Consider the following 22,305-nt stretch of genomic DNA (forward strand, 5'->3'; position numbering starts at 1 on the left):
GTGCTGCAGTCCGTGGGGTTGAAAAGAGTCAGACATGACTTTGAGACTGAACAACAACAAATCTAGTGAGTAGACTGGTTTCCTGAATTCTGTGAGCCACACTAACAAGTTAATCAATCCTTGAGAGGGGCTTGTGGGAACCTCTAATTTGTAGAGTATTGATCAGAAGCACAGATAACAAGGTGGCCTTGTAATTGGTGTCTGAAGTGTGTGTGTGTGTGTATGTAGTAGGAAGAGTGTAATCTCGTGGGATGGATCCCTTGACACTGTCTTCAGTAGTTCCAGGTAAAAAATGTCAAGTTTTAATACTTCTGTCACAGAATTGTTTGATGTGTGGATTTTTCCATGCATGTAGTGTCAGAAGTGAGTAGTGTGGTGGAGTAGTGTGAGAATGGAGGAAACACACACCAGGATTGTTGTTTTTATACAAGACAACTAGAGAGACATTGCCCAGAGGCCTGATGTGTAACTGACCAGTGAAACAACCCAAATTTCTGTCTTAAGAATTTGCATCCTTAGAGATTCATTTACTATGTATGCCTTGTTTTGTCCTATATTCTGCTGCTGCTAAGTCACTTCAGTCGTGTCTGACTCTCCGCGACCCCATAGATAGCAGCCCACCAGGCTCCCCCATCCCTGGGATTCTCCAGGCAAGAACACTGGAGTGGGTTGCCACTTCCTTCTCCAATGCATGAAAGTGAAAAGTGAAAGTGAAGTCACTCAGTCGTGCCCGACTCTTAGTGACCCCATGGACTGGAGCCTACCAGGCTCCTCGGTCCATGGGAGTTTCCAAGCAAGACTACTCGAGTGGGGTGCCATTGCCTTCTCTGTATATTCTGCTACATGCAGCCAAAAGCGTTCTAACAGAGAAGTTCTCTTTAGATTTGTTCTGGGAGAATAATTGGATCCCTCTGTTTCTATCTCTTTTCTCCAATGGCTAATTAAAAGTCGAGAGGTCAGAACTTACAGACATTTTTGATTCCTCCATCCTCTTACTTATTGATCCATTCAATCAATCATTTATTACTTATTCAGTCAATTCAGTATGTACTTATTCAATCTGTACCTATTCTTTTCTTCCAATGGTTGACTTCTGTTGGCCTTCAGAACCCTGCTCCGGCATCATGATTTTCAGAAAATCTTCCTGGGATCCCTACATCTAGCTAAACGCTCTTCCTCTGTACATCGTTAGCAGCCAGTCATTATATCATTTTTAGCATCTATCACATTGTAGTGAAGTAATTTGTTTGTGTACCTGTACAACTAGAATATACTTCTAAATGCAGCAGTTAATCAATAGTCTTCCTTCCTCTCTTCCTTCCTTCCTTTCTCCCTCTTCCCTCCCTTTCTTCCTTCTTTTCTTTCTTCTTTCCCTTTCTCTTCCTTCTCCATCTCCTCCATCTCCTCTTTCTCCTTTTCATCTTTTTTTTTTCTTCTATGTGCTTTAATACAGTAAAGTTCTCGGCCATAGTGACTATCCAAAACTCTGAAGATGAAACTGGGTACTATGGGAAACATGGAAGAATAACAGAGCTGGTAAATAAAGGCAGAGACTGTGCTGATTGACTGCAATCCTAGTGCATGGCCCAGTGAAAGTGCTCAGTAAATGTTTGGTGAGTGAAAAAATTAGACTCAAAGAGAATCAGTTTTATTGAAATGACAAAACTGACATAAGACTCATTTTGGATATGAGTCAATGCTTGCTACGTACAGCATTAGGTAATAGTGATATTTCATAAATATGTATTAAATAAATGACATATACACTTAATGTGTCCAGAATTTAAAATTTAAAATCCTGTATGTTGTGAAATATGACTCTATTCTCTTGGCTAATGTTTTTGCCTCACTTTGGAAATAATTTATTCTTTCTCTGATGATTTGAATTATTAGCTTCATCATATACTAAGTACTCATAGATAAGATGGGTTGTTTTCTGTAATCTTTATTACCTTGCACCTTACAATACTGCCTCACTGTTTTAATTAGTGGGTGTGAATGTGTGATGTGAGTGTCTCACTGTTGTCTTCCTTTTATTCTCAATTTTTTTTAATACTTCTTAGACATTTAGGGATCCAAATAAACTTTGGCCTCAAATGTAAAAGCTCCGTAAATGTCTCAAATGATTCCTTAAGGTTTAGATAGTATTGAATTTAGACATTATCAAATGCAATATGGCAGAGGGAATAAAAGCATGGTTTTGGAACCAGTTGCCCAGAACAAAAAGAATAATTTCACAACTTTCTAACCTGCAGTCTTTGACAAGTCAGTGAATCAGTTTCTTCGTTGGTAAAATAAGAATAATAATACTATCTACAGATTTGTCAATTAGACAAAATTTTAAAATATATATATTAAATATTTAGCCCAGTAACTGGCACATGGAAAATATTAACAGAGGTTAATTAGATGTTTAATTTTCCAACATTGTTCTAAAACTTCCCATTGCCCTATCCATAGCCGAGGATGGAAGATGACACTTTGTCCTGAGGGAACCTCCTTTCAATTGATCAAGTTTGCACAATTTAATTTTCCTTTGAACTTCAACAGCTTTGGGCAGAGAAGGAATCTAACATTTATACTGTTTTTCCTATTAGATCATACTTAGGATAAAATGGGGGCGCAGAAAACTTAAAAAGGGGAAATATGGCTCTTTTTCCATTTTTTCTATAGAAATCTTAGGAGAATTGTGACCTTGCTCTATCCTCCCCACAGGTGACTCTGTAAATTCAAGGAAATGATACATGGAGCAGTGTCATCTAAAATGAAAAGGGTCACAGTCAGGTACGAACGGTAATTGCACTGCTTACACATATCAAAGTTGAATCTGGAAGGTCATGTCCTGAGAACTACATGAATGATTGCTACCAGATATGTGATCTTCAAATTGCCCCCATTTTAGCTGCACAATTCCTGGGAGTATCTATACATATATATATATAGATACTAAACTACTAAACTAAATACACTAAAAAATAGATACTAGTTTTCAAAGACCCCTGCATGACAACTCATGTATTGTCACGTTAGATTGACCGCAGCATTCTCCTCTGAGTGATTTTTAAAAGGTATTAACCCTGAAGCATTAACAGTTACACCTCCAATAATGATAGATGTGACTAATAGAAAGATGCAGCAGAGAAGCACACTCTTGTACCACACATGAGTCACAGTTTATAGACAACACTTTGTAGCATGTTTGCTGGCCATGATGCATCAGATTCACTTTGAACAATGAGAAAACGGTGGTCTTTGCACCAGAAGCTAATTATAACTTTCTCAAAAACTCTTTGTGACCATTTCACCCTGACTTTCTACAGTTGCATGCTGCAGAAAGTCCCTGAAACTGATCACTTTTGCCCTATATAATCAAGAACAGGCACAACACTGCATTGTCACTTGAGATACGACTTCAACACTTTCCACTTAGTTGGTAGCTGGCACATAGGTAATGATATGGCCTTGAAGTAAGTTTTCTAAAAACTTTTCTTGGCTTGTGACACAAAAGAGCATCTTGTTTTTAATGCATATTGTTGGCATTTCTCACTACTGAATAGAGGTTCTTCTAAGTCGACGTGAGCCATGATGTTTAAGGACGTTTAAAAGAATGCAAGTTGTGACCTCATGAGAACATCAAAACACTGCACCATCACAGATTGCCATTAAAAATATTTAACGAGAACCTTCTTGACCCAAACCTTGGAGTCTTAAGAGTCGCAGTTAAAGGCAAGTTTCAAGGGATAAGGCAAAAAGTCCAAAAAAAAAAAAAAAAACCATGGAGATAGAGAAAGAAAGAAATTAGAAGCTGTCAGGGACAGATTTCTGCTTCCTTCTCTGGGAGCATTGGTCATTTGGGGTTACTGGGCCCAGAATGCTGGACACCCAAGGGGAGAAGGGAGGGATAAAAAGAAGGGAGAGAAGAAGAAAGGAAGAAAAAGAAAGAAAAGGAAAAATCTAAGAAAGTGTTAAAAAGATTGATACACTGAAAAACAGGTGTAAACCATATCACTTCCAGGTAAACTGAAACCAAGATCACCCCATGGAGAGAGAAGATAAGTTACTTAATGTCACAAAATTACTGCCTAACAAACTGCTCCCAAGCACAGTAGCCTACAGCAACAACTCTTTGTTCTCATTGTCTGTGGTCAGCTGAGGGTCTGATGGGCATCCACATGCTTATAAGAGTTATCTAAGATCAGCTCACCGTGGCTTCTGTGATCCGTGTTTCTCCTGTCTTTGCCCTGGGACCGGCCGAGTCCAAAGCAAGGCACACGGCCAGTGTTAGGTGGAGGGGTGGACAGATGGTCTACTCTTGAAAGGAGAAAGGAGAAATTTAGCATGTTTTAATAACAACTTAGTCTCTCACCTAGGGACTCTCTGGGATCCTCAATTAAGACTTTTCACTTTTCACTTTGTGGATATTTCTTACACACCATTTTTTCATGATACACTTTACAATATATGTGATGATGTATTTCTCACTCAATCATCACGATTATATAAGGTGGATATATTATTATTTCTAATTTAAAAGTAAGAAACCTGAGGCTGACATCCAAGGTCAGGAGTGGCAGCCTTGAGGAGCAACCCCCTGTCCAAGGTCAGGAGTGGTGGCCGTGAGGAGATACCCCACGTCCAAAGTAAGGAGCTCTATGCTAGAGCAGCCGTGAAGAGATACCCCATGACCAAGGTAAGAGAAACCCAAGTAAGACGGTAGGCGCTGAGAGAGGGCATCAGAGAGCAGACAGACTGAAACCACAATCACAGACAACTAGCCAATCTGATCACACGGACCACAGCCTTGTCTAACTCAAAGAAACTAAGCCATGCCGTGTGGGGCCACCCAAGATGGACGGGTCATGGTGGAGAGGTCTGACAGAATGTGGTCCACTGGAGAAGGGAATGGCAAACCACTTCAGTATTCTTGCCTTGAGAACCCCATGAACACTATGAAAAGGCTTTTAAAAAGATAGGACACTGAAAGATGAACTCCCCAGGTCGGTAGGTACCCAATATGTTATTGGAGATCAGTGGAGAAATAACTCGAGAAATAATGAAGGGATGGAGCCAAAGCAAAAACGACACCCAGTTGTGGATGTGACTAGTGATAGAAGCAGGGTCTGATGCTGTAAAGAGCAATATTGCATAGGACCCTGGAATGTTAAGTCCATGAATCAAGGCAAATTGAAAATGGTCAAACAGGAGATGGCAAGAGTGAACATCAAAATTCTAGGAATCGGCAAACTAAGATGGACTAGAATGGGGGAATTTAACTCAGATGACCATTATACCTACTACCGTGGGCAGGAATCCCTTAGAAGAAATGGAGTAGCCATCATAGTCAACAGAAGAGTCTGAAATGCAGTACTTGAATGCAAGCTCAAAAACGACAGAATGATCTCTCTTCATTTCCAAGGCAAATCCTTCAATATCACGGTAATCCAAGTCTATGCCCTGACCAGTAAAGCTGAAGAAGCTGAGTTGAACAGTTCTATGAAGACCTACAAGACCTTTTAGAACTAACACCCAAAAAGGATGTCCTTTTCATTATAGGGGACTGGAATGCAAAAGTAGGAAGTCAAGAAACACCTGGAGTAACAGGCAAATTTGGCCTTGGAGTACAGAATGAAGCAGGGCAAAGGCTAGTGGAGTTTTGCCAAGAGAACCCACTGGTCATAGCAAACACCCTCTTCCAACAACACAAGAGAAGATTCTACACATGGACCTCACCAGATGGTCAACACCAAAATCAGATTGATTATATTCTTTGCAGTCAAAGATGGAGAAGCTCTATACAATCAGCAAAAACAAGACCAGGAGCTGACTGTGGCTGAGATCATGAACTATTTATTGCCAAATTCAGACTTAAACTGAAGTAAGAAGGGAAAACCACTAGACCATTCAGGTATGGCCTAAATCAAATCCCTTATGATTATACCGTGGAAATGAGAAATAGATTTAAGGGACTAGATCTGATAGAGTGTCTGATGAACTATGGACAGAGTTTCGTGACATTGTACAGGAGACAGGGATCAAGATCATCCCCAAGAAAAAGGAAATGCAAAAAAGCAAAATGGCTGTCTGAGGAGGCCTTACAAATAGCTGTGAAACAAGAGAAGTGAAAAGCAAAGGAGAAAAGGAAAGATATACCCATTTGATTACAGAGTTCCAAAGAATAGCAAAGAGAGATAAGAAAGCCTTCCTCAGCAATCAATGCAAAGAAATAGAGGAAAACAATAGAATGGGAAAGACTAGAGACCTCTTCAAGAAAATTAGAGATACCAAGGGAACATTTCATGCAAAGATGGGCTCAATAAAGGACAGAAATGGTATGGACCTAACAGAAGCAAGAGATATTAAGAAGAGGTGGCAAGAATACACAGAAGAACTGTACAAAAAAGATCTTCATGACCCAGATAATCACGATGGTATGATCACTTACCTAGAGCCAGACATCCTGGAATGTGAAGTCAAGTGGGCCTTAGGAAGCATCACTAGGAACAAAGATAGTGGAGGTGATGGAATTCCCGTTGAGCTATTCCAAATCCTGAAAGATGATGCTGTGAAAGTGCTGCACTCAATATGCCAGCAAATTTGGAAAACTCAGCAGTGGCCACAGGACTGGAAAAGGTCAGTTTTCATTCCAATCCCAAAGAAAGGCAATGCCAAGGAATGCTCTAACTACCGCACAATTGCACTCATCTCACACACTAGTAAAGTAATGCTCAAAATTCTCTAAGCCAGGCTTCAGCAATCCGTGAACCACGAACTTCCAGACGGTTTAGCTGGTTTTAGAAAAAGCAGAGGAACCAGAGATCAAATTACCAACATCCACTGGATCATCAAAAAAGCAAGAGAGTTCCAGAAAAACATTTATTTCTGCTTATTGACTCTGCCAAAGCCTTTGACTGTGTGGATCACAATAAACTGCGGAAAATTCTGAAAGAGATGGAAATACCAGACCACCTGATGTGCCTCTTAAGAAACCTGTGTGCAGATCAGGAAGCAACAGTTAGAACTGGACATGGAACAATAGACTGGTTCCAAATAGGAAAAGGAGTATGTCAAGGCTATATATTGTCACCCTGTTTATTTAACTTCTATGCAGAGTACATCATGAGAAACACTGGGTTGGATGAAGCACAAGCTGGAATCAAGATTTCCGGGAGAAATATCAATAACCTCAGATATGCAGATGACACCATCTTTATCACAGAAAGTGAAGAGGAACTAAAAAGCCTCTTGATGAAAGTGAAAGTGGAGAGTGAAAAAGTTGGCTTAAAGCTCAACATTCAGAAAACAAAGATCTTGGCATCCGGTCCCATCACTTCATGGGAAATAGATGGGGGAACAGTGGAAACAGTGTCAGAATTTATTTTGGGGGGCTCCAAAATCACAACAGATGGTGATCGCAGCCATGAAATTAAAAGATGCTTACTCCTTGGAAGGAAAGTTATGACCAACCTAGATAGCATATTCAAAATCAGAGACATTACTTTGCCAACAAAGGTCCATCTAGTCAAGGTTATGGTTTTTCCAGTGGTCATGTATGGATGTGAGAGTTGGACTGTGAAGAAAGCTGAGTGCCAAAGAATTGGTGCTTTTGAAGTGTGATTTGGAGAAGACTCTTGTGAGTCCCTTGGACTGCAAGGAGATCCAACCAGTCCATCCTAAAGGAGATCAGTCCTGGGTGTTCATTGGAAGGACTGATGTTGAAGCTGAAACTCCAATACTTTGGCCACTTGATGCGAAGAGCTGACTCATTTGAGAAGACCCTGATGCTGGGAAAGATTGAGGGCAGGAGTAGAAGGGGATGACAGAGGATGAGATGGTTGGATAGCATCACCAACTCAATGGACATGAGTTGGGAAAACTCTGGGAGTTGGTGATGGACAGGGAGGCCTGGCATGCTGCAGTTCATGGGGCTGCAAAGAGTCAGACACAGCTGAGTGACTGAACTGAACTGAACTGAACCTGAGGCTTTAGGGACTTAACCCTTTAGCTCATGGATGACAGGGACAAAATTCCTCAGATCCAAGAGACCTCACAGCCTTCTTTTTTAACTTCTTCACTAAAAATGCTCTATCTAATTATTTTACACAAAGAAATTGTTTTCCTGATGGTTGCTAGAGGTTTCCCTAGGAGCTTGGAACTCATAATCATTCTCATCTGAGCAGAATATAATCACTGATATAACTCTGAGCTGCTGTCATTTCATTCTGCTAAAAAAAAAAATCACAGTGTGAATCTGAAATATTAGGAAGACTTTGGGGCTAAAGAAAATAAGATGTCTGTAAAAAAAGGTGCCATATGTACAGGATTCAAGTGGCATCTGTGTGTGCACATTATAGCCCATTGCCCTGTATCTGCTCAATTTGTTCATCAGGTAATTCAAATGACTCATGGGGTTGGAACTGTGTTGTGTCTACAGTCTTCTGTTTGTTTCCAGCTTAGGCCTAACAAAGTGGTTTGTTCTCTTATTTTGTATCATTCAAGGAGACAGCATTTGTCCTCTCATCCCACTGAATAAATAACTAACCAAGATAAATTTTCTTTTCATCAAGAGTGCATGTGTGCTATGTCATGTCAGTCACGTCCCACTCTTAGCAACCCTATGGACTGTACCTCACCAGGCTCCTCTGTCCATGGGATTCTCCAGGCAAGAATACTGGAGTGAGTTGCCATGCAACTGACCCAAGGATCTTCCTGACCCAAGGATCAAACCTGCATCTCCTGCATTGCAGGTGTATTCTTTTACCCACTGAAATGCTCCTTGAGAGTGGCATGTTTATTATGATCCATGTCAAGTCTCCCCACCTCATGCCTCTGAGTGTTAGCTATAGTGTTAGCTAAGAAGTAGGCTTAGAGGAGGGAGGGGGTTTAGAAAAGGGAATGTGGACAGGAATGATAGTGAAATCAATGACTGATGGACAGAGGAGGTCCAGAAGGAAGGGGAGCAGTTCAGGGCAAGCTGGAGTCTACACTGTATAAAGTATAGATTTTAGAGCTTGATGGGATTTTCTGGAGTTGCTCCAAACTTTTCCCTTTTACAGTGGAGTAAACGAAAGGCAGTATGAATTAGCAGTGATTCCAAGTAGTTAATGACAAAGGTAAAAACTTAACCAGGACTCCAAGCCCTATGCAATAGTTAAGTCTGTGTGACTACTTGATTAGGTTTTGGTGCCAGTTCTTTGATCAAACACTAGTCTAGATGTTACTGTGAAGATATTTTGAAGATGTGATTAACATCTCTAATCAGTGGACTTAAAGAAGATCACCTTTGATAGTGTGGGTGGGCCTCATCTAATAAGTTGAAGACCTTAGGAGCAAAAACTGAAGTTTCTTGAAGGAATAGAAATTCTGCCTCAAAGCTGCAGCCTAGAAATCCTGCTTGAGTGTTCAGGCTGCTGGGCTGTGCTGAAAACTTTAGACTTGCCAGCCCCACAGTTGCATGAACCAATTCCTTAAAATAAATCTACTTATATATCTGTTTATCCATCTATCATTTATCTATCTACAGACACATACATACAGAGAGACAGACAGATACACACATGCTGTTGGTTCTCTTTCTCTCAAGAATCCTGACTGATTCAGAGTTTGGAATCAAGAGTAGTGTGCCCTGTAACAGATACCTAAAACTGTGGACATGGCTTTGAAATGAATAATGGGTAGAAGCTTGAAGACTTTTGAGATTCATGCTAGAAAAAGCCTGGGTTGCCTTAGAGACTATTTGTAGAAATAAGGTTGTTAAAGATGATTCTTGTGAGGACTCAGGCTTGCACACAGAGAGAATGCCATGTGGCAATAGGGATAAAGAGGACTGTGATACTGCTGTAAGCCAAGGGATTCCTGGGGCTACTAGCTGGAAGAAGTAAGGAAAGGCCCTTCCTGAAGGGATCTTTGGAAAGAGCATGGCTCACCTTATTATACTTCTAGCCTCTTGAACCAAACAGTGAAAGAATAGACTTTTAGGCACCCAAGTTGTGCTACTTCGTTATGCAGCCCTAGGAAATTTATGCACCTGGGATTCTGCTATGATTCTAAAACAGTGCTAGACTCTAGGACTTCAGAGAATAAGACACAGATCTGCCTCTCAAAAAACATAGTTTACACTAATTACAGTATTTATAAGTAGTATGGCTGTGGGCTGATCTAGCATAACTAGAATAACAGGAGAAGGGTAGGGAGAACAAATAAAACATGGATGGCAAGCCTGCTGCCATCTTGAATGTCACATACCAGTACCTTTCTCTAATCTTATAAGTAGGTAATTCTAACATTACGTGCTAGAAATTCGAAGCGTCAGGTCTGTATGGACTGGGAAGTGTCCATACACTTCCCAGGAGTGTATCCAGGAGGATGCATTGCCTTAATCTGATCTTGAAAAGTAAATGGGATTTAGATAGAGAAGAGACATGAACACATTCTAGAAGAGCTAATTCTACAGGCAAAGAGAAAGAGGCTAGGATGAATAAGCCACTATTATTATGCTTCCGCTACGGGGTTTCCCCTGTGGCTCAGCAGTAAAGAATCTGCCAGCAATGCAGGAGATGCTAGAGATGCGGGCTTGCTTCCTGGGTTTAGAAGATCTCCTGGAGGAGGAAATGGCAACCTGCTCCAGTATTCTTGCCTGGAAAATCCCATGGACAAAGAAGTTCATAGGGTCACAAAGGGTCGGACGCGACTGAGCCCATACAGCACACACGAGCTATATTGGAAACTGTACCGTGTATTGGAAACTGTAAGTTTTGTCCGACTCTCAAACATCCTAGCAAGGTGGATATTGTTTTTCCTGTTTTAAATATGAGAACATGGAGATTCAAAGCCTTGCCCAAACAGGCACTGTAGGAAAAAAATAGAGTTCCAGAGCTTCTCTGGCCCAGAGCTGGTGAAATACCCAAAGCTAGGTGAGGAAGATGGTCTGGCAGAACCAAAGGTTCACGGCGACAAGGATTGAAAAAACTCTCTTTTCCTTACACTTGCACCGTTTTTGTCTTTGGTAGGTTATGTTAGCATGGGAGGTTATCTGAAGATAATAAGAAAAATAAAATCAAACTCTAGGCTGTCTGATTTTAATAGTTTGGTGACTCTGTCTGAAATATACATAGCTATCACTGCAGCAAATTGGACATTTTATCCATCTATATTGATCCATTGTGCTGGCACCAGGAGGATCATATTAGGCCCAATCTGATGTGTGATTTTCTCTGTAATGGAATCATTGATTCTCTAGTACAGAGCCAAGTTGTGTGTCCCAGCTTTATGTTTTTTGTTTTTTGTTTTTTTTAAAGTAAATTTGTCCTGTGTTAACCACTATTATAATAGATTCGAAATTCAAATTGATACTTTTGAATTGTGGTATTGGAGAAGACTCTCAAGAATCCCTTGGACAGCAAGGAGATCAAACCAGTCAATCCTAAAGGAAATTAACCTTGAGTATGCATTGGAAGGACTGACTGATGCTGAAGCTGAAGCTCCAATGCTTTGGCCACCACTCATTGGAAAAAAACCCAAAACCTGATGATGGGAAGGATTGAGGGCAGAAGGAGAAGGAGGTGACAGAGGATGAGATGGTTGGATGGCATCACTGACTCAATGGACATGTGCTGTGTGCTGTGCTTAGTCACTCAGTCATGTCCAACTCCTTCCGACCCCATGGACTGCAGACCGCCAGGCTCCTCTGGTCACAGAATTCTCCAGGCAAAACACTGGAGTGTTTTGCCATGCCCCCCTCCAAGGGATCTTCCCAAGCCAGAGATCAAACCGAGGTCTCCCACATTGCCGGTGGATTCTTTACTGACTGAGCCACCAGGAAAGCTCCAATGGACATGAGTTTGAGCAAGCTCAGGAAAACGGTGAAGGACAGGGAAACCTGGCATGCTGCAGTCCATGGGGTGGCAAAGAGTTGGACATGACTTAGCAACTGACCAAGAACAATTGCTACTATGTAACCATAAGAGTTTTCCAATCAGTGATTCACTCAAGACCTCCCTTTGTAACTGGAAGCTGATGGAGTGAGGGCAATAGTTCAGAGCTTGTAATCCCAATATCTCAATGGCTGGGATGCTAGATTCTTCTGCTCTATCACAAGGGCAAAGAATGTCATGCTGAGAGCCCGGACACTGGAAACACATAGCTGACACTCCTTAGCTTGGCTAGATGGCATGAATTACACTGAAGGCTGCACAGGTCAGGTCTCATTTGGTCATTAGGACAACCCTCTGAAGTGCGTACAAGGATCTACATTGCATGGAGAGGAACGTACATCTTGGGTCAGGGCTGTCTGAAGCCACATTGCTACACCGTCCTTTCCATAGTAGTCAGTCAGTTCAGTCACTCAGTCGTGTCTGACTCTTTGCGACCCCATGAACCACAGCACACCAGGCCTCCCTGTCCATCACCAACTCCCGGAGTCCATAGAGTCCACCCAAACCCATGTCCACTGAGTCAGTGATGCCATCCAACCATCTCATCCTCTGCCGTCCCCTTCTCCTGCCCTCAATCTTTCCCAGCATCAGGGTCTTTTCCAGTGAGTCAGCTCTTTGCATCAGGTGGCTAAAGTATTGGACCTTCAGCTTCAGCATCAGTCCTTCCAATGAACACCCAGGACTGATCTCTTTTAGGATGGACTGGTTGGACTCTTTGCAGTCCAAGGGACTCTTCAAGAGTCTTCTTCAACACCACAGTTCAAAAGCATCAATTCTTTGGCGCTCACCTTTCTTTATAGTCCAACTCTCACATCCATGCATGACCTCTGGAAAAACCATTGTTGACGAAGTAATGTCTCTGCTTTTTAATATGCTGTCTAGGTTGGTCATAACTTTCCTTCCAAGGAGTAAGCGTCTTTTAATTTCATGGCTGCAATCACCATCTGCAGTGATTTTGGAGCCCAGAAAAATAAAGTCAGCCATTGTTTCCACTCTTTCCCCATCTATTTCCCATGAAGTGATGGGACCGGATGCCATGATCTTACTTTTCTGAATGTTGAGCTTTAGGCCAACTTTTTCACTCTCCTCTTTCACTTTCATCAAGAGGCTCTTTAGTTCTTCTTCACTTTCTGCCATAAGGGTGGTATCATCTGCATATCTGAGGTGATTGATATTTCTCCCGGCAATCTTGATTCCAACTTGTGCTTCCTCCAGCCCCAGCATTTCTCATGATGTACTCTCCATATAAGTTAAATAAGCAGGGTGACAATATACAGCCTTGACGTACTCCTTTTCCTGTTTGGAACCAATAGTAGTAGTTTGATTTTTTAAAAAATGGATTATTGAATAAAGTATGTTATCTTTATAAAGGATATACTCTTTGACGTACATTCACTCCTGACTTTTGGGTGAGTTTTTTCTGGTATTTAGTTTTTATATTCCCATCCTTAAATTGCAAATATTAGTTTGCATGCTCAGATGCTAAGTCATGTCAGACACATCGTGATCCTATCCGCTAAGCTCCTCTGTCCATGGGATCTCCCAGGCAAGAATACTGGAGTGAGTTGCCATTTCCTTCTCCAGGGTCTCTACCTGATTCAGGGGATCAAGCCCATGTCACCTACATAGGTAGGTGGGTTCTTTACCACTGAGCCACCAGGGAAACCCCAAATGTTAGATTAGGAAACCTCAAAATTCCCTTCCATGGCTGCCTATCTGTGATTCCAGGATTCATTTATGTGTCTGGTTATCTGATTCATTTCAAAGTTCCCAATTAATTTTCATCTCAGAGACTTCTTAGAGAATATAGAATGTCATCATGTTATGGCTAATCTCCATTGAGTCTAATCATTCCATTTAATTGATTTGCTTATTTTTAATCCCCCTTCCTAAGGATTTGAGAATTCAAAAATTAGACAGAAGCAAATCATAACAGAGTAAGGCAAAACAAGTAGAATGAGATCAGGGTAAAGTAAGTGATCAAGACACAAAAAGGTTTAACTCCTTTGCAAAGGGTGGAGTTGGGGGGTGGGAGGTTGTTCCATCTGGTTGTAAGCTTCTTAGTGATCAGTTTTTCCAAGAGATAAAAGAAGGAGCCGCCCAATTTCATAGACAAGGTATCAGCTTGGCTTTGACTGGAGCTAGGCAGTGAGCCTGGGCTTGATGCCACCTCTTGGGCTAACGACAGCTTCAGAGAGAGACACATCTCCCCGTTGGACAGAGGCCTTGTTGGACTGGCACAAATTAGACAAAACTCAAAGTTCAGTGGAGTTTGGGCATCCTGCTACCGTGGTTTTCACCTGTGAAACCGGGAGGCAGAGTCTGGTGAATATGGGTGGCCTTGCGGCTGTTAGAGGCATAAGTGGGAGGCAGGCTGGGTGAGGGCAGTGGGTGGAGCGGTGGCTGCTGAAGCTGAGAAGACCAATTTGAAGCTGAGTTGTTGATCCACACAAGGTGAGGAAGAACTGGAGCCAAAAGAGGACAAAATCTGGAAAGAAAGCAGAAGAGACGAAGCAAGAGTGAAATGGACAGACGAGAACTGGCCTAAACAATTCCGGAGGCAGAATGTGGGTGAGAGTAGTGTCTTTTAATGCTCTCACGCCCTGGACTTGAGGGAGGGGGCCAAGCTGGGGGTGTTTCAGGAGCTGGGCTCCTATTTGTCCAGGAGTCTCTCTGGGGCTCAGGCGAGGAGGCCCTGTCCAGGAACTGCCCTGAAGCCAGTTCTCCTGTGCGTGCATGCCAAGTTGCTTCCGTCGTGTCCAATTCTGTGACCGCATGGACTGTAGTTCACCAAGCTCCCCTGTCCGTGGAATTCTCCAGGCAAGAATACTGGAGTGGGTTGCCATGCCTTCTTCCAGGGGATCTTCCCGACCCAGGGATCGAACCCTCCTCTCTTATGTCACCTGCATTGACTGGCTGGCTCTTTACCTCCAGCACTACCTGGGAAACCCAGTTCTCCTTCTGTGTGATTCCCAATTCGGTACCCCTCACCTCTTCCAAATGACTTCACTAGAAGTCTTGGTGATGGGCCAAGACTCAAGGTGGACACTGAACCCCCCTGAGTGCTCTGGGGTGGGACAAACTGGAAGGAAACAGCCTTTTGTGCTCAGGATATGACTGATCTGGGAGAGGAGCCTGTGCTCACAGATAGGAACACCACCACCCGTCCCTTTGCATGGCCAGAGGCACATTTGCTAATTGTGCTAACCTTTCCTGGTAAAGCCAACGGGCTTCCCTGGTGGCTCAGATAATAAAGAGTCTGCCTGCAGTGTGGGAGACCCAGGTTTGATCCCTGGATCAGGAAGATTCCCTGGAGAAGGAAATGGCAACCCACTCCAGTATTCTTGTCTGGAAAATCCCATGGACGGAGGACCCTGGTCAGCTACAGTCCATGGGGTCACAAAGAGTTGGACACGACTGAGTGACTTTCTTTCTTTCTTTTCCTTGTAAATGGCAGAATTCCAGGATTTGGCTTGGAGGAGGGGGTGGCTGAGGTCATGGGGTCAATCACACTGCAGTGGAAGGAAGTTGGTCACCCTCTCTGCCCCAGCACATCTGAACTCATCCTCCTTTGCCCAAGTTTAAAAACCAACACCCTCCCCGCCTCCCCCCGCCCCGCAACAGCTGTCCTTCCATTGCAGACCTTGGAGAAGAGTAGCTCGTTTAAAATTGAGTCAGGGTTGGCAGGAGCCCTCACAGGAAGGACCACTAGAGCCGTGTGAACTTTCTTACCCTTTTATTCATACCATGTGCCGTTTGAAGCATGTTGTAAACTGTGAAGCACTCGTAAATATCAATGAATGTGATTTACTCATTCGTTCAACAAATGTTTGCTGGGTATCTAATGTGTACCAGATGCTGGGCTAAATGCTGGCGACAAAGACTTGAATGAGACAGTCTGTGTGCTCAGGACCACAAACCATTGTGGCAGGTGAACATATAAATACATCGTCACAAACAAGGGCTGTCAGAACAAACCCAGAGTGCCAAAAGGAGCCCGGAGGACCCAGGCCGCCTGGGAGTGGGGTGCGGATGGAGAGTTTTAAGTGGGGAGGGTTCAGGAAAGGAGATTCCTGAGCCAAGTGTTGATAAAGTAGTCCAAGTGGGTCCACAGGGAAGGACACAGTCCAGGCAGAAGGAACAAACAGGAGCAGAAGCCCTAAGGCAGGACAAAGGCTGCTGCAGGAGAGAGAGCTATCCCCACGTCAGCATGTACACAACAGGAGAAGGAAAAGGATTAGCTTCTTTGCTAGTGAGGATGGCAAAGGCCATGACAGATCGCATAAAGTGTTTAAACTTTTAAAAACAGGTGATGTTCGGACTCCCCTGGCGGTTCACTGGTTAAGACTCCACACTTCCAAAGCAAAGGGTGCAAGTTTGATTCCTGGTCAGGGAACTAAGGGGCTTCCCCGTGGATCAGTGGTAAAGAATCTGCCTGTCAATGCAGGAGCCACAGGTTCGATGCCTGGGTCGGAAGATCCCCCCATGGCAAGCCACTCCAGTTCGATCCCTGGGTTGGGAAGATTCCTCTGAAGGCAGGCATGGCAAATCACTCCAGTATTCTTGCCTAGAGAACCCCATGGACAGAGGAGCCTACTGCACTACAGTCTATAGGATTGCAAAGACTAGGACACAACTGAACCAACTTAGCACGCTAGGGGAACTAAGATCTCACATGCCAAGCGATGCAGCCAATAAATAAATAAAATAAAATAAGCTACAAAGGCATAGTGTACAGCACAAGAAATATAGTCGATATTAAAAAAAAAGTGATGGGGAGACACTCAGTTATTTTCAACAGGGAGAGGGTTTGTTTGCTTGACTCTTGATTGATTTGTTATTATTGTTGTTATTTCAGAAAAGACAGTCTATCCACACCAGAAGGTTCTCATTCTGAAGAGATATGAAAGTGACCTGTGGGATTTTTCTGAAGTGCTGCTGGCTGGGAACTGCTGGAGGTGCAGTGGGTCTTACCCTAGTGTGTGGAGCTAAGTGATTTCTGATCTCTGAAGGCAAGGAAGCTCCTGGAGTGGCATCAAGCGTGGGTGACAGGCAGCGTGGACGAGCAGTGGGCAGTGAGGCCTCTTCCCTGATGGTTCAAGTGCACATGACTGATGAATGGGTACCACAGGGTCGGAGCATTGCAGAGGTATATTTAGCTGTTACCTAGGACTCAGTCCACTCATCTCCCACCCACTGGGACACCCATTGGATGGCATGCAGTGGATACCAGGGAAGGAGGCTGTGGACCTGCTCTCAGGGCCTGGGGTAAGGCAGAATCCTCACTCCCCTGCATATGAAGATCATTCTAAGAGCATTTAAAGTAAGTGTGATTTTCTGAGCCCCACCCTAGATCAGTTAAATTAGGATCTCTCCTGGGAAGTCTGTCATCCTAACTGAAGTGCAAGGCAGGAGAGGAGAATGTGTCAAAGAAAAATGAGGTGGTGTGTCTTGAGTGTTCAGAGGAAGGGGCTCAGGACAGGGGCTGGAGAAAGGGGACATGCGGGGTGTGGATGGAGACCATGGCAAGCAATATGTTACCTGTAGACAGCAATGAGGGTTTTCATTCCAGAAAGACTCACACTAACTGCAGCGTCGTCCGGCTCTGCCTCCCTTGCTGTGCTGTCGTTCCAGTGGAACGTCTCTGTTCTCAGTTTCAGTGCAGGTAAACTATCACAAACTGGGTGCTCGAGCAACAGGATTTCATCAGCATCTCCCGGCTCTGGAGGCTGAAAATCCAAGATCACTGTGTCAGCAGGGTTGGTTCTTTCTGTGCCCCTGAGGGAGACTGTTCCATGTTCCCACCTGGTTTTGCTGGCTTCATTAGCATCTTTAGCTTATAGAAGTATCACCCCAGACTGCCTTCTTCTTCACACGGAGTTCTCCTTTGTCCATGCCTGTGTCCAAATTTCCTCTCTTTATAATGACACTATTTATACTGGGTTAACTTCACTGGGGGCTTAGATGGTAAAGAATCCACCTGCATTGCGGGAAACCTGGATTCTATCCCTGGGTCAGGAAGATTCCCTGGAGGAGGAAATGGCAACCCACTCCAGTATTCTTGCATGGAGAATTCCATGGACAGGGGAGACCGGAGGGCTATAGTCTATGGGAACACAAAGAGACTAACACACACAGGGCCTACTTTAGTGACCTCATTTTAAGTTGATTAACTCTGTAAAGACCCTCCAAATAAGGTCACATTCTGGAGTTAGGCCTCCAACATATGAGTGGAGCGGGGCGGATTTATAATTTGATCTTTAACAGTTTGGAATAAAAATATATTATTATTGTTATCATTTCTACCCATTTTGGGGTATTAGGTGCCCGATTCTGCGTTAACATTGTGTTATTAATCCTTCCCAAGCACTGTGCAATTACATGGCATTGACCTTATTTTGGAAATGAAGAGGCCGAGCTGCCATGAAGTATAATAACTGGCCTGGCATTGCAGGAAGCAAATAGTGAAGGCTTTCCTGGCCTAGTTCTGGCTGAGTGTTATCTACTCTGTGTGTGTGTGTGTGTGTGTGTGTGTGCGCGCGCGCGCGTGTGCTTTGTCCGACTCTTTGCGACCCCATGGACTATAGCCCCCCAGGCTCTTCTGCCCATGGGATTTCCAAGGCAAGAATACTGAAACGGGTTACCATTTCTTTCTCCAGGGGATCTTCTAAACCCAGAAACTGAACCTGTGTCTCCTGCATTGGCAGGCGGATTCTTCACCACTGAGCCATCTGGGAAGCCCCGTGTTATCCATTACATTCCCATTTAGGAGGAGACAATCCTGGCCGACCTCATAAAGCCCTTTCAGGTTTCTGAGTCCTATCTGAGGCCTGTTAAGCTTTGCCATTCTAAAGAAAATGCAAGTCTGCAGGGCTCCCGGGAAAGGTATGCACGTATTGAATTTGTAACGGGATCCTGGAGTCCCAGCTATCTTTCTTTATTCATGGGCTTCAGAGCTGGAGGTGCAGCATGGGGAGGAGGACAGGAGGTTGTGTAATTCTCTCAGGAAGAAAGCCAAAACGAAAAGGAAGAATGCAAGCAAGCGGCGTCGGTACACAGGCAGTTTTACAGGAGAGAGATGAATGTTCCTCTGTGTCCTGAAATGGTCACAGATCGCGAGCTGGAGGAGCTGCTGCCTTTTGCAGTTTTGCTGGAGGCACGATCTCGACTTCAAAGATGATCAGCTGCTCTGGTCAGCTCCCTTCAGCTGTGTTCAGGGAACAGGGACAGAGCAGCTGTTGAGTATACATGCTCGCATCCAGAGACAGTCCATACTCTGCAGGAACTCGGAGTCTGCAGGTAGCTGCAGACCCACAAGGAGATCATCTTGGAATTATGTGCAGAAGGAAGCAGAGGAGCTGCAGGAAAGCTGGGGTCAGGGTGTGTGTGTGTTGGTGGGGAGGTGTTGGGGGTGGGAGAGGAATCAAAGAAGGCTTCCTGGAGGAGGCAATGGCTGAATCTTCAGAAAAGAATACAGAGTAACAGGGGTGAAGTGAGGAAAGCAACAGCTCAAGCAAAGACACATATGTACACAAAGAGACACACAGAACAAGCAAAGACAGTTTGCATGGGAACCAGCAGGCAGGGGTGTTTAATTCAGGCTAAATATGCCTCTTCTGGGGAGGTGACGACTGCCAAGCTTCTCTTCAAGGGTTAAGACAGCACATCTGAGCTTCTTCCACTAAAATCTCATGGGGCCTGGAATCTTACACCTGATCCCCCACCAATGGGCTTCCCTGGTGGCTCAGATGGTAAAGAATCCTCCTGTAATGCATGAGATCTGGGTTTGATCCCTGGGTTGGGAAGATCTCCTGGAGGAGGAAATGGCAACCCCCTCCAGTATTCTTGCCTGGAGAATTCCATGGACACAGGAGCCTGACGGGCTACAGTCCATGGCGTCTCAAAGAGTCGGACACAACTGAGCAGCTAAGCACCCCCCATCAACATTACAATTTTGTTTTGGCACAACAGGCTTAGAGTTGCCAAATATATACTCAGCCGAATCTGAAAAATCAAAGCACTTTAAGGAAAGGATTAATTATTAAGAGCAGATCTATTCAAGCTTAGCACTTAGGAACCTGACACAGATTTGTTCTGAAGAGAGCAGTGAAGAGATTCTGGAGGCAATGATTAGATTCTTGTGCCATGACATCTTGCAAAGTGTTAGCTGAGCCAGGTAATAAAAAGAGAGGTTCACATACCCCCTGCTAACTCTTAACATTCTTCCACTAGCTCCTCTTGAGATCACCCAAAGATTAGCCAAATATTAGGGAACATATCCTGCTGCTGTAAAGTTTTGTGTACCATGTCTTCCCGCTGGTTAAATGATGTTTAGTTTGTAAAAGTAGCCAAGGGCAGAAATTCAGAAACAGAATCTGTTGTGAGTACAAACACAAATATACTCCCTTCCACTGTATTATGCTAACAGAGGTGTCAGATAAAACCACTGCATAGCCCTGATACATTTTTCCTTAGAACAAAAGCCTGTTTGCTTTGTAATGTTAATCCTAATGTGATTTGGAGAAGCAAATTAAATATTGATGAATCTTTTAGAAAATTTGTGGATGATAATGTGTCTTAATTCATCGTGAAAACTTTTAAAGGCACTGATGATCATTCTTTCAAAATTGCTTTTCTCACTACAAACAGTTTGACTTCTATTCAAAGGGAATTTTTTCGGGTAGCATTATCAATCTGCAGTGGAACTCATCCTTAAGGCAGGTACTTCAAAACTGAAGTCCTGTCTCCTATGGTTTTGAAATGGCACACTTGAGATTGCATGGTTGTCTGTTGGTGGAAAGGATGTCTGTCTGTCATTCAAGAGAAACAGAAGTCACTTTCGGTGTTTAAAATGGGAGGAATTTAATCTAGGGTGTTAGCTACATTGGAGAAGCCAAATAAGTAATAAATAGAACAAAGCAACCCAGAGATTCACACAAGAAGGAAAGTCAGTGTCATCTGATACTGGATGGCAGTGGGGTGAGGTGAGTTTGCCCAAGGCCAGGGGCGAGGTCACCAGCTGGGCTGGAAAGGCTGCAGCGAAGACAGAGAGGGAAAACACCCCAGCATTCCCGTCCCCTAGCATTCCTGTCCCTCCTCCAGGATATGCGTCGGCGGACTAGAGCCCAAAGCCAGCTGAGAAAGGAGCCTGGAACTGCAGCATCGACCTCAGCGCAATGCAGGCTCTAGCAGACGGAAGGCCAGGGGTCTGCAGAGCTTATCAGCTTTTCACCAACTTTACTAATCTGCAAGAGGGACGGGGTGAGGACCCTCTCTGATGAAGACAGGTGCAAGGAAAAAGGGGAGGAGAGAGTTTCAGATGGAGAAACAGAGAAACGAGCCTGAATCAGGGTCCTGCTCTTCCTCCCCATCTGTTCTTCTACTCTCTGGTCTGATGAATTTTCCTAGTTTTATTATTTTCTTCTGACTCTTCATATCTTACTCCATGCTTTAAAAAATTACCCCCGGGAGAAGAATGGATGCATGTATGTGTATGGTTGAGTCCCTTTGCTGTCCACCTGAAACTATCACAACATCGTTAATCGACTATTAACAATGATTAGTGTTAATTAATGATAAGTTAGAATCTGAAGCGTGTCTCTGCCATTAACTACACCTAGGTATGTCATTTGTGACATTGGGGAAGGTCTTGCCTTGTCTGAATTCTGGTTTTTCTTTGTATCATCTGAAAAATAGAATTAGAAGTTTTTAATATTTACTCTGCTTAGTTTATAAGTGATTAACGTATGCAATCTATCAAGCCTTTGCCTGGAGCATTATAGTTTTGATTATGAATTTAGTGCATCATTCTTGCCTAGGTCACTCCCATAACCTTCAAATGGTCTCCCCACATCTTACCTCTCAAGGTCTATTCTCAACCGAGCAGCCAAGGTGATCTTTTTGAAATGTATTCTCCACGTCACACCTTGTCTTCGAGCCTCTCATTGACCCCGATAGTGTCTTCCCTTGATGTTTACATGGTTCACCTCTCATCTCCTTCAAGACTTGGCTCAGCGTCACCCAGCTCTTGCACCTTGCCTTCCATGCCTTGCCAGCATCCCAGCATTTCTGGTCCCCCTTCACCTGTTTAGCCTTCCCTTTTCCCCATAGCACTCAGCACCTGCTCACACACTCGCTCACTCTCTCATTTTAGGCCTGATTCCCTGGCACACACTTCAGCTGGGAGAGACCAGGGTCCTTGTTCTGCTCTTATCACATGGGTGGCGGACCCCATCCCCACCCCAGGGTTTCGGAGTCCTCATCATTTCCATGAACAGGGGTCCAGATAAGCTCTACCTTGCTTTCAGAATTTAACTTCTATCCTGTTAGCCTGTGCACATGCTTTTAGAAGCCATTGTCTGCGAGTAGAGTACAC

The 22,305-nt window shown here is 43.8% G+C and overlaps 1 long non-coding RNA gene across 16 annotated transcripts in view; it reads left to right on the forward strand.

Moving 5' to 3' along the window:
* The window catches only part of LOC109566376 (uncharacterized), a 63,500-nt gene that overhangs the window by 20,002 nt on the left and 21,193 nt on the right, over window positions 1–22,305 (forward strand). For 5 of the 16 annotated variants that reach the window (XR_011569378.1, XR_011569383.1, XR_011569386.1 and 2 more), the window contains exons 3-4: window positions 2,716–2,784; window positions 16,789–21,191. This is a non-coding gene — a long non-coding RNA (uncharacterized lncRNA). Of the gene's footprint in view, window positions 1–1,453; window positions 1,614–2,715; window positions 2,785–16,788; window positions 21,192–22,305 lie in introns of all 16 variants that reach the window. The other 11 variants (XR_011569380.1, XR_011569381.1, XR_011569392.1 and 8 more) reach the window with 10 other exon arrangements.

Source organism: Bos indicus, chromosome 11 (assembly GCF_029378745.1).
Source record: "Bos indicus isolate NIAB-ARS_2022 breed Sahiwal x Tharparkar chromosome 11, NIAB-ARS_B.indTharparkar_mat_pri_1.0, whole genome shotgun sequence".
Classification (NCBI taxonomy): Eukaryota; Metazoa; Chordata; class Mammalia; order Artiodactyla; family Bovidae; genus Bos; species Bos indicus.